Below are 15,439 nucleotides of genomic sequence, written 5' to 3'. Positions count from 1 at the left end.
AACACCCTATCAGTAACAAGCACTGCTTCTTCAAATCTTTGGCTCCAGGTAATGTGTTCACTGTTCTTATTCTATTTATAAACAACACCCTATCAGTGACAAGCACTGCTTCTTCAAATCTTTGGCTCCAGGTAATGTGTTCAGTGTTCTTATTCTGGGGCAATTTTACAGTTATGCCCCCCAAAACACTATTGAAAGCCAAAAATGCTGGTTTATAGTCGCATCTTTTATATGACGTGGGTTTTATCACTTACATTTTTGTACCTAAAATTGTCACATTTTAAAACATATGGGTTTGAGTCACTCTGAAATATTCCAGTTCTAAACCCAAACTATCCATCATCTAATCCAGACATAAAAATGAAAAAGAGTTGGGAAAAAGAAGAACATTGTCCAACTAATTTCTGCAGAAATATACCCTGGAAGGCAGTGTATGAAGAGATTGTTCCTCCCTAGTGGAAAGTAAAGCATTGATACATAGTGTTCTCAACCTCAATTCAATTGAATCTCTTCAAAAAGATAATGCACAAGAGCTTCTTGTGCAATATCCATACCACTAACTTTTATGAAAAAGTAACTAAAGCAATGATGGTTTTCCTAGCAGGTTACCTTTCAATCTGTTTCTGAAATGTCTGTACAGCACAGTCCTTATGCCACACATGAGTCCCTGAATGCCTTGGGTCGAATATTTGTAGAACATCAGAAAAACAATGATTCACAGTGCATTTCATGTTGCAAATGACTCATTTTGTTGAATTAATTCATTTTTCTAAACACATTAACTGTAGGATCTAGTATAACGGGATATTGTATATGTTGGACAGAAATATAGAAATCAACATGAGAAAGTTAGAGGAGGGTCATCTTTTAGGCCACTCGTTGGAGCTAGGTCACTCTATCCAAATGGAATAAGCCATAATAAAGATGCTGAAGTATAAATCTTAGGTAGTCATAGAAAATGGGAAATGCAGGGCTCAAATTAATCAAAGTTAATACATACAAAGCAACCATGGGACTCACCCTGGGACACTGCTCAATTGAAAAGGGTGAATAAAAATGAAGAAGTCAGACTGCACAGAGAGAATACTCGGAAGTTCAGGAAGGTTGACCTTTCTAGACAGAGATGATGAATTGTTTCAAATAACCCCAATTTCTCTTATTGCATATATCCAGATGTATCTTTATGCTTTCCCCAGATTCTATACCATAACTATAAAGAACTAGTTTTATTTCTCAGACATGCTTTACATTTATATGCTCTTCTTTATACTGATTTCTTTGCCTAGAAGGCTTTCACCCCACTTCTTCCTTGACTTCTGACAAAATCTCATCAATCTTTCTCTGTAACTATGGTCTGGAGCACTCTGTAAACTTTTCCACAACGTGTCCGTCTCTTCCCACAAAACTGTGATGTAGTTTCATTCATGCACTATAGTACTTCATCAATGTGTTTTTTTATCTAAAATTAACTGCTTACTTCAGGCCTTAAATCACTAAGAAACAGTGTTTCTGAATGAGATCAACATATAGTCAAGCATGCGGCAAGGTGCCTGACACAAAGTCAGTTCTCAATAAGTATCTGTTGATTTAAAAATATTGGCAGTGAACTTTATAATATAGGAATAGTGTCTCAATGACATTAATATGAAGAATAAAGAGAAAGAGTATATGAGAATAAATGAGGCTAATGCCACAAAGCAAGATTCTGTTACTATCGCCATCACCCCCAACCACCTGGAAAAAAAAGTACACACCTAGAATCAGATGGAACAGTTGCCCTGGGTACAATTACATTCTGAAAACTACAATGCATTCAACACCCACCAATACTTTCTCCAACAGATACAGTATTAGTTTTGTGTATCACTCTAATGTGCTACTATACTGTAGTAGCTTGCATTATTATTCAAAAATATTTTCTACAAGAGGATTATATATACTTGTCCCATGCTGACATTAAATTGCTTTGACAAAATGACATGTGGAAAGAATTGATTCATGTGAGCAGAAGCTCTTAAATCTAGTATGAGGTCTGCCATGTTCTTATCTTTCTCTCTGTTAAAAGACAGGTAATATTACAGGTATAGGCTACACTATCAGCCTCAGTCCAGAATGAATTGAGGTAAAGGAGAGGTGCAGTTAATCTGCGATGAACACAAAGTGATAAAGTAAGTTCACATGAGTGATCAATAAACTTTTGTGGTCTAAACCACTGAGATTTGGGGTTTGATTGTTAACGTACAATATTGTCTAGCTTATCCCAACTCAGTGTATATCTGTATATGTGTGAGATTAAATAAGCAATGTTATTACATATAACACACACATACATACAAAATAAGCACACACACACACACACACACACACACATATATATATATATATGCATCTTTCTCATGTTTTGTTTTTCAGGGTCACTGGAGGGGAAAGAAAAGAACGTGTTTCAATCTGGACAGATTAGTAAAGGTTTTATCCTTCTGCCAATAAACACAATTGCTTTTGTTCTGGGGTGGTTTTTTGTTTGTTTGTTCGTTTATTTGTTTTGTTTTGTTTTTTCCTCCAGAAAGTTTTTCTTGCAATAAAAAAGTATTATTTGATACTATAGCTCAAATCAGCTATGTGCATCTTCCATCTGTCAATATTTATGGCTCTGAGTATCCACCTTCGTATATTTTCTATTCCAGTGCATACTATTCCATTCCACTCACTTTCATAAAATACTGCAGAAAATATTGGCATTATAGAGACAGAGACTTTATTATCATAAGTGATTCTGATATGGTCTGGCTGGGTCCCCAACAAATTCTCATCTTGAATTGTAGCTCCCATAATCCCCACATGTCGTGGGAGGTAATTGAATCATGGGGACTGGTTTTTCCTGTGCTATTACCTTGATAGTGAATAAGTTTCACAAGATCTGATGGTTTTATAAAGGGCAGTTCCCGGGCACACGTTCTCTTGCCTGCCTCCCTGTAAGATGTGCCTTTGCTCATCCTTTGCCTTCCACCATGATTGTGAGGCCTCTCTAGCCATGTGGATCTGTGAGTCCATTAAACCTCTTTTTCTTTATAAATTACCCAGTCTTGGGTATGTCTTTGTTAGCAGCATAAGAACAGACTAATACAGGTTCCTATTGTAAGGACGTATTTTTCCCCCATCCCTACTTGTTATGCATAAATAAGCAGAAGCATATCTGATAGAGAAGGCAGAGAAACAAATCATACTTATTATAAGAAAAATTGTTGTTGACTACCAACCAAATTTTATTGCAATATTCCTTTGCAAGGATTACATTTGGTTTGTCGCCAGATCATTGCCTCCCACAGGATAAAGTTTATGTATCTGCCAGGGCAATAGCTTGCTGGCAAAGATCTCTTCTCCATGTTAAACATCTGCTCCGTATTCATTAAGTCCCCTCACCACTTTTTCTTTATTTTCTTTATCTTATAGATTTCTCCCTACTCCTTTCCCAAAGTGTTCTTAGGCAAAGAGTTGTGCATGTTTGAAAATACATTCTAAATCCATATTTAACCTAAATCATAAGATTGGTAGAAATAAGAAACTATTTGGAAACAGCTAGGATAGTGCCCCCCAAATAGCAGGTACAGTCATACCTGGCATGATGACATTTTAGTCAACTATGTATGGCATATAGGACAGTGGTCCCATAAGATTATAATACTGTGTTTTTACTGTACCTTTTCTATGTTTAGCAATATTTAGATACACAAATACTTACCACTGTGTTACAACTGCCTACAGTATTTGGTACAATAACGTACTGTACAGATTTGTAGTCTAGGAACAATAGTCTATACCATATAGCCAAGGTGTATAATGGGCTGTACTATCTAGGTTTGTGTAAGCACACTCTATGATGTTCACATAACAATGAAATCAACTAAAGATGCATTTCTCAGAATGCTTCCCTCTCATTAAGGGACACATTACTGTAGTTAATAAGTGGTAGGATCCTCCTCCTTAGGAAAATCATCTAATCCAAGAAAAAATAATATATCTGATATAAGATAAAATAAAATTATATAATCAAAGACAAAGTAAAATAAAATAAAATAAAATAAAATAAAATAAAATAAAATAAAATCTGAGTCCATTCATCTAATGTCTTCCCAATCATGAAGTTCAAGTCATTTTATAAAGGAATGAGTAATCAGCCACATGGATTGCTATATACAGATTACTGTATTCATAATACAGTGGAATCAACCTCCTGAGGTTTTTATGAGGATTAAGTGAAATAATGCACATGAAACACATGCAGTTTCAGGCCTAAGTGCCTCTAAACGGCAGTGAAAATGTTAAGTAGCGTTACCATCCCAGCTCTAGGGTGTGCTTGGACTCCTCCTAGAGGTGAAGACTAACTTTTTCAAGGAAAACCAATGTTCATACAGCATCTGTTACCAATTCAGGTCAAAATAAATACATGAAAATTATAAGACAAAAATTAGAAACACTCATACTAGCATAGGCAAAGACAGGTGTCATAACCTGAGACTACTCTTGCCCCAGTGTTATCTTTCCTCTCTTAAACCTACATCAGCCTTTGATACAAGCTCAAGAACCATACAAACATTCACTGCTTGTCCAAGGAGAGCATGACAGCCAGAGATGATATTTAGTCCCCAATATGTACACTGGCCTTACTACTATTCATCAACACAAACAGGTGATCACTAGAGTTCAGTCAATCATAGGAAGCTTATGGGAAAACTAGAACTCAATATGGGGCTGGTTTTATAGGTGGTGCTAAGAAATGAGGAAGGTGATAGGCAAGAACTTAACTTCTCTTTGATTAGGTTACTTATCTTAAAATGTAATAATAATGCTATCTTCCTTCCACAGTTACAAGGAACAAATTAGAAAATATCTGCCAATCACTTAGAATGGGAACTCACCTATTTTTAGCCCTCAATAAATATTACTAATAGCATTATTAGTATTATCATCATCATTATCAATATCTAAAAGAGCTTGGGGAGGTCACTAATTCTTTTTTACGCCTGCTTTTAGGAACAGGGTAAGAAAGAGATCTTTGGAGAACTCACTTGCAGCTAAGTGAAAGTTGATAGAACCATTGATTGCTTCAGGGCAAAACAAGGAAATGAGAAGGGATTGGGAGTACAGTGCAAGTTGATTATAAGCCCATGAGACTCTCGAAGAACTGCAGGCTGGGACAACCAGTAGGAGACTTCAAACAACACTGGTTTTGAAAAGTGCTGTCACATTTGGGATCTTTCCTAATGAGTGGTACACCTACAGGAACAATTTCAAGAATGGAAGAAAGCAGCCACTTCTGGGAACAATCAGTGGGAAGAACAGATATGACACTGTCAGGCTAGAAGATTTCCAGACTCGGAGATCTCCACCAAGGAAGCATGACTCACTCTTCAGGACAGAGGTTCAGCTTGCATTATCCTTCAGTATGTGCAGGTATGTGCAACAAAGAAATGGCAGATATTTCATCTCACTCTTCCCTAAGGACAAGATTCATGTCTAATTCATCTTTCTATTCCCCTACAGTGCCTAGCACTTTAATGGCACCTGGTACTTTTTCACATGGTAGATGCTCAGAAAATCTTTTGAATGGAAAACACCTTAGCTTCACAAACTGTGATTTGTTAAGAAACCTAGATGCACTGGATGGTAATGGGTCAGCTTGTAAACTATAATCGACTCTTTAGATTCTCAGAGGTTTTGCCAAATACCACCTCTGAACTCCAGCTGATACTAAAGAAGCAAATAAGAAAAAAAAATTACTAGATCCCAGCACCTCAAATCTTATGGTAACATTATATAATGAGTTATGCATATAATCAGTCATGCATAACATGTTGTATAATAAGTGACAATGAGGTTATTATATGCATACATTATAATATGTATACATCACATACATACAATAGACATATATACAGTGTATATGTATGTATATATACACAATATATACTATAATGTCCTTTATTTTTGAAGCACTATCACTCATGCCAGTTGCTCTCTTTTAATAGAGATGGGTAAGTCCAATGTGTAATCCTCATTTAAATCCTAAAACCTCTTATCCTTATATTTGAGGTTGTAACTGATATCATTTACCTTGGATTGTCATTAGCCTAATGAAGGCTTTGCCTTGGTAGTTACCCCAAAGTTAAGTGCTAACCATTATGCCCAGCAGTGTACACAATTATTTTTTTGTTCCTTGAAATTAAGATCACACTACTTAGCTTGTAAGGATTTAATTAAATATCTACAATATTTTATACATCCTACTGGATTCTGAAATTATAAGACACAGTCTTCCTTCTACTTGCTTCCAGTTTAGGGGGAGGCAAGTAAAGGAAAGTCTACTACTCTTGATTTATAATAATGCTATTATAATGGTAAAATACACAGAGTGTTATAAATACACAGTGTTATGAAAACACAAAGGAAAAACACGTAGAATGGTTAAAAGATATGAAAGTCCTCATAAAAGTGGCACATGAGTTAAGTTTTCAAGAACAAGTAAGGGTTTGCTTGAGTTGCCCTGTGATATGGTTTGGCTATTTGTCCCTGCCCAAATCTCATGTTGAATTGTAATCCCCAATGCTGGAGGTGGGGCCTGGTGGGAGGTGATAGTGGAGGCATATCCTTCATGGCTTGGTGCTGTCTTTGTGATAGTGAGTTCTCATGACATTTGGTTATTTAAAAGTGTTTGGCACCTTTCTCTGTCTCTCTCTGTCTCTCTCTCTCTCTCTCTCTCCTGCATCTGCCATGCGATGTGCTTACTCCCCCTTCATCTTCTGCCATGATTGTAAGCTTCCTGAGTCCTCCCCAGAAGCTGAGAAGAGGCCAGCACCATGCTTCCTGTAAAGCCTGCAGAACCGTGAGACAGCTAACCTTCTCTTCGTTATAAATTACCCAGTCTCAGGTATTTGTTTCTTTCTTTCTTTTTTTTTGAGACAGAGTCTTGCCCTATCACCCAAGTTGGAGTGTAATGGTGCATCTCGGCTCACCACAACCTCTGTCTCCCAAGTTCACGCAATTCTCCTGCCTCAGCCTCCCAAGTAGCTGGGATCACAGGCACATGCCACCAAGCCCGGCTAATTTTTTGTATCTTTAAGAGACGGGGTTTCACCATGTTGGCCAATCTGGTTTTGAACTCCTGACCTCATCATCCGCCCGCCTCGGCCTCCCAAAGTGCTGAGACTAAAGGTGTGAGCCGTCGTGCCTGGCCTTTCTTTATAGCAATGCAAGATTGGCCTAATACACCCTGTGACCCTACTTCATAAACACAAAGTAATTCACTTTTTTTAAAAGATGTTTTCCTCAACTTATTCTATTTGCCTACTTACCAAAAAAAAAAAAAAAAAAATTAAACTGACCATACGAAAATCTAGAAATCATAATGCTATGGTCTGAATGTGTCCCCCAAAATTCATTTGTTGGAAGCTTTATCCCCAGTACAAAAGTGTTGGGAGGCAGGGTGTTTTGGGAAATGTTTAGGTCATGAAGGCTCCACCCTCACGAATGGATTAGTGCCACACAATCTATGAAGGGGCTTGGAGGAATGGGTTCTGTCTTTTGCCCTTTTGCCATGTAAGGATATAGAGTTTGTCCCTCTCTTGCCCTTCTGTCTTCTGCCATGTGAGGACACAGTAAAAAGTCCCTCACCAGATGAAGCCTTGATCTTGGACTTTCCAGCCTCCAAGAACCATGAGAGAGAATAAATTTCTGTTCTTCATAAATTATCCAGTCTCAGATATTCTGCTATAGCAGCACAAAATAACACAAGACACATAAGTTTAAGAAGGCATTGCTCCACAAAGTATGTTATAACTTATCTGTGTGCAGTTCCAAGTAATGTTGGCAACCACAACACTCCTGTACAATGACAGAATCAGCAATTCTTCAAGAATGTGACTGGATAAACCACTTAGTAATAATGGCTTTCACTGATGACTTCATCTAATTCAATGTTGCAATGTAAGATCTGCATATGAGGCTGTCTGGAAGTGCCTTCCCGTCTATGACAAGATAAGGGACTGTGCTAGAATGTAAATCAATGTACTTCCTTCCTTGAAAGAATCTTGCCATGGAAAAAAAATGTGATTTACATTTTAGCCCAAGCTTCTCATGTTGTTACAGACCAGATAGCAAAATTTCAGATGAATATTTTCTGCAGAATTGATGTAAAAGTAGATCGCCCAGTTCTCTTTCCCTCACATCCAATATTGAATCCATCAGGAAATCTTCTGTGTACAACCATTTTTTGCACATTACCTTTGAAAGATATCCCAGATCTAGCTACCTTTATCACATCCACTGCTACAATCATAGTCCAAGCAGTCCTTATTTCTCACGTCACAGCAACAGCCCATTAAATGGTTTCTCTGCCTCTGCTCTTACCCTGCTCTAGTCCTGCCCCCTTGGCAACCAGGGTGAAGCTTCCTGAAAGAATCCATTTGATCAGGTCACACCTGGGCTTAACATTCTTCAGAGACATAAACATTTGCTTAGGACTACTTCCTTGGTTCTCACTACCTCTCAGGCTGCTCCTTCTCAGTTCCCTTGCCTGGTGCCTCCCTGTCTTCTTATCCTCTAAATATTGGTCTACTCTCAGGTGAATCCTCATGCTCCTTCTCTTTTCTATTACTGCTCACCAACCCTCATGCTTATCATGCTTTATCACATTATCAGAATATGTTTTCTTCAAAGCTTTTATTTATGTACAGTAGTCCCTCTTTATCTGCAGAGGAATACATTCCAAGACCTGCCAGTGGATACCTGAAACCAAGGATAGTACCAAAACCAATTGCCATCAATCAGAACATGTTTCTGTTCATGGTTTCCACCCACAGATTTAGTGCTTTTTCCATCTTAACTAGTCACTCATCACACACTCTGGCTGTCACTTTTGCAGTTTGAGGTGCAACCGCAAAACTAACACAAATTTTGTTTTCCTTCTCCACAATTTCTTGGCTAGATTTAGTCTTAATGTAGATTTTTGCAACCTCAGCATGTGATTAGTTTCCCTTTCCTTATTAAGTTGAGAACTTTCACCTTTTCACTTAAAGGAAGCACTTTCCAGCTTCTCTTTGGCATATCCAAATTCCAGCATCACTACTCTTGTGCTTTGGGGCCATTATTAATAGTAAAATAAGGATGACTTGAATACAAGCACTACAATACTGCAACAATAGATATGATAACTGAGGCTATGGGTGGGTGGGATCTATAGCATGGATACGCCGAACAAAAGGATGATTCACACCCCAGCTGGGCCACAGCAAGATGGCAGATTTCATCACATGTTGATATGGTTTGGCTGTGTCCCCATCCAAATCTCATCATGAATTGTAGCTCCAATAATCCCCACATGTTGTGGGAGGGACCCGTTGGGGGGTGCGGGTAAATGAATCATGGAGGTGGGTTTTCCCTTGCTGTTCTCATGGTAGTGAGTACGTTTCACAAGATCTGATGGTTTTATAAAGGGCAGGTCCCCTGCACATGCTCTCTTACCTGCCGCCATGTAAAACGTGCTTTTGCTTCTCCTTTGCCTTCTGCCATGATTGTGAGCCCTCCCCAGCCATGTGGAACTGTGTCTATTAAACCTCGTTTTCTTTATAAATTACCCAGTCTCTGGTATTTCTTCGCAGCAGTGTGAAAATGGACTAATACATGCATGCTACTCAGAATGACAAGCAATTTGAAACTAATGAAATTTATGTATAGAATTTTCCATTTAATATTTTCAGACTGTGATTGACCACTAGTAACAGAAACCTTGAAAAGGAAAACTACAGTTAAGCAGGAGACTTCTGTATGTGCTTGTTTTTCTGTTTTGTTTGTTTATATTTACTTCCAAGAATGATGCAATTTAATGCTAATACAAATCTTACATTTATAATGGTTTCCACTGAGACTTTTTGTTCTACTTTTATTTTAGATACTGTAGTACAAATGCAAGTTTGCTACATGGGTGTGTTGCACCCATGTAGTGAGCACAATACCCAGTAGGTAGTTTTTTGAGTCACATCTTCCGTTCTCCTTCCCCCTCTAGTAGTCTACAGTGTCTCCTGTTCCCAGGTTTAGGTTCATGTGTTCTCAATGTTTAGCTCCAATTTATAAGTGAAAACATGCAGTATTTGGTCTTCTACATTCATTCACTTAGGATTATGGCCTCCATCTCCATGTTGCTGTAAAGGACATGATTCCATTATTTTTTATGGCTGCATAGTATTCCATGATGTATATGTACCATAATTTCTATATACAATCCACCATTAATGGGCACCTAGGTTGATTCCATGTCTTTGCTACTGTGAATAGCCCAGCAATGAAAATACGAGTGCATGTGTCTTTTTGGTAGAATGACCTATTCTCCTTTGGCCATATACCAAGCAATGGGAATAGTGGGTCAAATGGCACCTCTGTTTTAAGTTATTTGAGAAATCTCCAAACTGCTTCCCACTATGGCTGAACTAATTTAATTCCCACCAACAATATATAAGCGTTCCCTTTTCTCTGCAGCCTCACCAGCATCATCTCTTTTTTGACTTTAATAATAGCCATTCTGACTGGTTGGGGGTGGTATCTTATCATGGTTTTGATTATTTATTTCTATGCTGATTAGTGATGATGAGTATTTTTTCATACGTGTGTTGGCCATTTGTAAGTCTTCCTTTTAGAAGTGTCTGTGAATGCCCCTTGCCCATTTTTTTAATGGGGTTATTTGTTTTTTGACTATTGATTTAAGTTCCTTATAGACTTTGGACATTAGACCTTTGTTAGATGCTTAGTTTGTGAATATTTTCTCCCATTCTATAGGCTGTTTACTTTATTGATAGTTTCTTTTGCTATGCAGAAGCTCTTTAATTCGGTCCCACTTGTCAATTTTTGGTTTTATTGCAATTGCTTTTTGGGACTTAGCAAAACATTCTTTGCCAAAGCTAATGTCAAGAAGGGTATCTCCTAGGTTTTATTCTAGGATTTTTGTAGCTTGAGATCTTACATTTAAATTTTTAATCCATCTTGAGTTATTATTGTATTTGGTGAAAAGTAAGGGCCCAGTTTCATTATTCTGCGTATGGCTAGCCAGTTATGTCTGCACCATTTATTGAATAGGGAGTCCTTTCCCTATTGCTTGTTTTTACCAACCTTGTAGAAAATCAGATTAAGTGTGTGGCTTTATTTCTGAGATTTTTACTCTGTTCCATTCGTCTATGTGTGTATTAGTCCATTCTCACACTGCTAGGAAGAAATACCTGAGACTGGGTAATTTAAGAAGGAAAGAGGTTTAATTGACTCACGGTTCTGCAAGGCTGGGGAGGCCTCAGGAAACTTACAATCATGGTGGAAGGGGAAGCAAACATGTCCTTCTTCACATGGCAGTAGCAAGGAGAAGTGCCAGTCAAAGGGGAAAGTCCCTTATAAAACCATCGGATCTGGTGGAACTCACTCACTCACTATGATGAGAACAGCATGGGAGTAACTGCCCCAATGATTCAATTACTTCCCACTGGGTCACCCCATGACACATGGGGATTATGAGAACTACAATTCAAGATGAGATTTGGGTGGGGACATAGCCAAACCATATCAATGTGTCTGTGTTTGTACCACTGCTGTGTTGTTTTGGTTACTATAGCTTTGTAGGATAGTTTGAAATTGGGTAGTGTGATCTAATTCTGGGAAGAATTACATTGATGGTTTGATAGGAATAGGATTGAATCTGTAAATTGCTTTAGACAGTATGGCCATTTTAATGATATTGATTCTTCCAATCCATAAGCATTGAATGTTTTTCTATTTATTTATATCATCTCTGATTTCTTCCAGCAGTGTTTTGTAATTCTCCTTGCAGAAGTCTTCCACCTCCTTGGTTCGCTGTGTTCCTAAGTATTTCCTTTCTTTGTGGCTATTGTAAATGGGACTGTGATCTTGATTTGACTCTTAGCCTGGACATTATTGGTGTATACAAATGTTACTGATTTTTATACATTGATTTTGAATGCTGAAAACTTATTAAAATAGCTTATCAGTTCTAGCAGTATTTTGGAAGAGTCTTTGGAGTTTTCTAGGTATAGAAGTGAAGAGAGATAGCTTGATAACTTATTTTCCTATTTGGATGCCTTGTATTTCTTCCTCTTGCCTGACTGCTTTGGCTAAGACTTCCAGTACTAGGTTGAATAGGAGTGGTTAGAGTGGGCATCCTTGTCTTATTTCAGTTCTTAAGGGGAATGCTTCCAGCTTTTGCCCATTCAATATGATGCTGGCTGTGAGTTCGTCATAGATGTCTTCTATTATTTTGAGGTATGTCCCTTGGATGATTGTCACTATAAACTGGAAAGCAAAGTCTGTGAAAACAAGGATTTCTCTGGTGTTATTCACCACATTTTTCCCAATGTTTGACAAAGAGTGCACAATCGATACACTTGCTGAATGAATGAATGAGTTGTGAATCCCTGAAACTCAGAATGAAAATGACTTACAGTTTATTATGCAGATATTTAAGAATATACTATATATATGTACACATATATATACACACACATACATACTCTCCATATATATTTAGATATTAAATATATTATATATTATAAATATATAAATTTATATATTAATATATAAATTTAAATATATATTTATATAGAGAGAGTATATGTGTGTGTATATAAATATATATAGAGAGAGTATGTGTGTGTGTGTATATATATATATACACACATATATATATACACACACATATTTAGGTTGTCAAGGGAGGTGTTCTTAAATCAATTCTGATCAATTCTGGTTAGAATCACATTCATGAGAGGCTATAGGAAATATTTGGACATTCCTTCTACTTTTGTTGCCCAGATGTTGCTCCTCTGTGGTTCATGCTATTCTGCATTGGAACAGTCCCTTCCTTGCATCAGAGTCTGTACTGTAAATAACAGAATGCTCAGGCTGTCAGCCATGTTCCACATGCAGTGTTCATGAATTCAGAGTCAACACTTGGACTTCTGCAAGCCCAGCTCTCTCTTAATTTCACAAAATTTAAGAAGGCTCCCACATCTTCCAATACACTTCACCTGCCAGTACTAAATTCTCATAGCCCAGGGACCCCATCTGTTTTCATGGCCAGCTGTCTTCAGGCTGCAGCTGTAGGTCCCATCCAGCAGCCTCTGCATTCTGCATGGGTGTGGCCATGGCAACAGGATATGCTTCACACCTCACTCCTTTTGATAGAAGAACTTGCAGACAGATCCAAATGCACAGGAAACTCCATCGCACAGAAGTTTGGATTCCAGCCACTTCCCATGTGAGACTATGAAATGTTCCATCTGGCTGGAACAGCTCAGAGGAGCTCTGCTCTGTTAACTATATAGGCTTGTAGAAATAGGAACTAATAACAAATCAAGTATTGGAAGGAAACACCAAATTTAAATGTGAATGCTAATTTTGCTTACTAGAAAAGTTTCTTATAGATACAAAGATCAGAACTTTTTTTCTGTCACCAAGGCAATAGTTTATTAAGCCATCGGTTTATTAAATACAGCACAGAGTTTCATTATGCTCATGCTACTTTCTTTTGTGCAGAATTTTTTTTTTGAAATGGGATGTTCTTCCCATTAAATTACCTGGGAAGGAGAAACCTATTTTTCCTATTGCAGTATCATAAGGGATAATAAACACCTTAGTACATTCTATGATGCCATGTGGGAAATTGGTGTTTATTGCACTTTTCCCTCTAATTGGAAGTGAGCCAACCAAGGTGTTTCATAATGTACTTGGAGACCATTCAGACTATACCTTGGATGACACTGTTTTCTGGTCATTGAATTAATATGCAGATTATCTCTTCTTATAGCTTAGTAACCATGTTCTATTTTTAGTTAAAAAGCTTATCTTATAACCCTTCTTAGCAGAAATTATTATCCACAAGACAAGTATCAATGTAAGATAAAGTGAATCTTAATAATACCTCCAATACCCCTGACCTCCTTTTAGCCATGAACAATCCTAATTTATACATGTTTCACATATCTTTTCATAAAGACATCATGAGAAATAAGCCTCTATCATAAACTTATACCAGAAATGTCATTTTAGTTCCTCTGTTTTTCTGCTTTCTACTTGAGGTCTACAGGACATTTGAAATACTCATTTTTATTACCGTATTGGGTATCTTTTCTTTCCTGTTGTTAAAAGGAAATGTCTGTATGAAACTGATACCTACGACACCAAATGGAATGAAGCTGCGGCAGAATTTTGCATCCGAAATGACTGACTCATATTTTCTAGCTACTTAATGTCCAGATGAGAACATAAATGGCTTTTATTGCTGAGTTACTAGAAATAGAGAATCGACAAGATAATTTGTCTTTTATTATTTTTACTGCTTGTCCCTCTAATATTGTTATTCATGTTAGAGACCATTACTGGAGTTGTAATATCTTATTCGTTGAACAATAGACCTTAGAATACCTCATGCTAAAAGCAAATGCATGAGAAATAAATGTATCCATGGATTTCAAATGGCAAAGCTGTAACTAGGATTCGTCCAGCTCATTTATGTTTGTTTCTGTAATACATAGCAACACAAGGTCTCTCAATTCTGTATAGGAGAAAAACTAGGATTCTACAACCTCAGAATGTAAAAAGGTTTTGTTAAAACATCCAGTGCTACTTAAAGAAAATAGAAACAGGAGAGAAAAGTTACCACCTTCTTTGGTCTCTCTTACAAACTCTTTTTGGCTCAGGGCAACAGAAATTTTTACATCTATACCGGATGATATCTTCAGGCCTCTCTCTTCCTGCTGCCACCTCAACGTAGGGACAGTTTAGGCAGGATTTATGTTTTAATTATTTTCATTAAAAAAAACTCCTAACTTAAGTTAGCTTAAATAGAAGTGAAAAATAATGGGTTAATGCAACTGAAATATTCAGAAATCATACCAGCTGCAGGTGTGGTGAGATTAATGGGCTACATGTACTTTTTTACTTTTTGTTTTGTTTTGACTAATTTCACTTTCAGACAGGCTTCCCCCACTGGATAACAAAGATAGGCATCAGCTGCACTAGGCAAGAATCCCAACAGATTTGTAACCTCCCTGAGGAAGACAGCGAGTTTTTAGTGTTCTGTCAAAATCTCAGGGAATACGGTCATAATTTTACCAGCTTAGATCATGAATCTATCCTTCAGTAACTCACTGCGTCTAGAGGTGAGAGTTATTTGGCTGGATAGGTCACATTAGCCCCACATCCACCACAGGACTGAAAAAGTTGGTTATGGGGCAAGGGCAGTCCACAAAGGAATGTTGCATAGATTAAAGACACACATTCCCAGAAGGAAGGGAGTCCACAAAGGAATGTTGCATAAAGACACACATTCACAGAAGGACAGTCTCAAAAACAGAACCCGCTAGAGAACAAGGTCCTCTGATAGTAGGCAGAT

General features: G+C 37.5%; 1 protein-coding gene across 2 annotated transcripts in view; it reads right to left on the bottom strand.

The window, feature by feature from the left end:
* OXR1 (oxidation resistance 1) overlaps window positions 1-15,439 on the bottom strand; it is a 489,593-nt gene that overhangs the window by 458,482 nt on the left and 15,672 nt on the right. The gene's annotated exons all lie outside the window — the stretch shown is intronic.

This window comes from Hylobates moloch, unplaced genomic scaffold, assembly GCF_009828535.3.
Source record: "Hylobates moloch isolate HMO894 unplaced genomic scaffold, HMol_V3 SCAFFOLD_9, whole genome shotgun sequence".
In the NCBI taxonomy this organism is placed as follows: Eukaryota; Metazoa; Chordata; class Mammalia; order Primates; family Hylobatidae; genus Hylobates; species Hylobates moloch.
The sequence above is the reverse complement of the archived record's forward strand: the minus strand, read 5'-3'. Positions and strand labels throughout refer to the sequence as shown.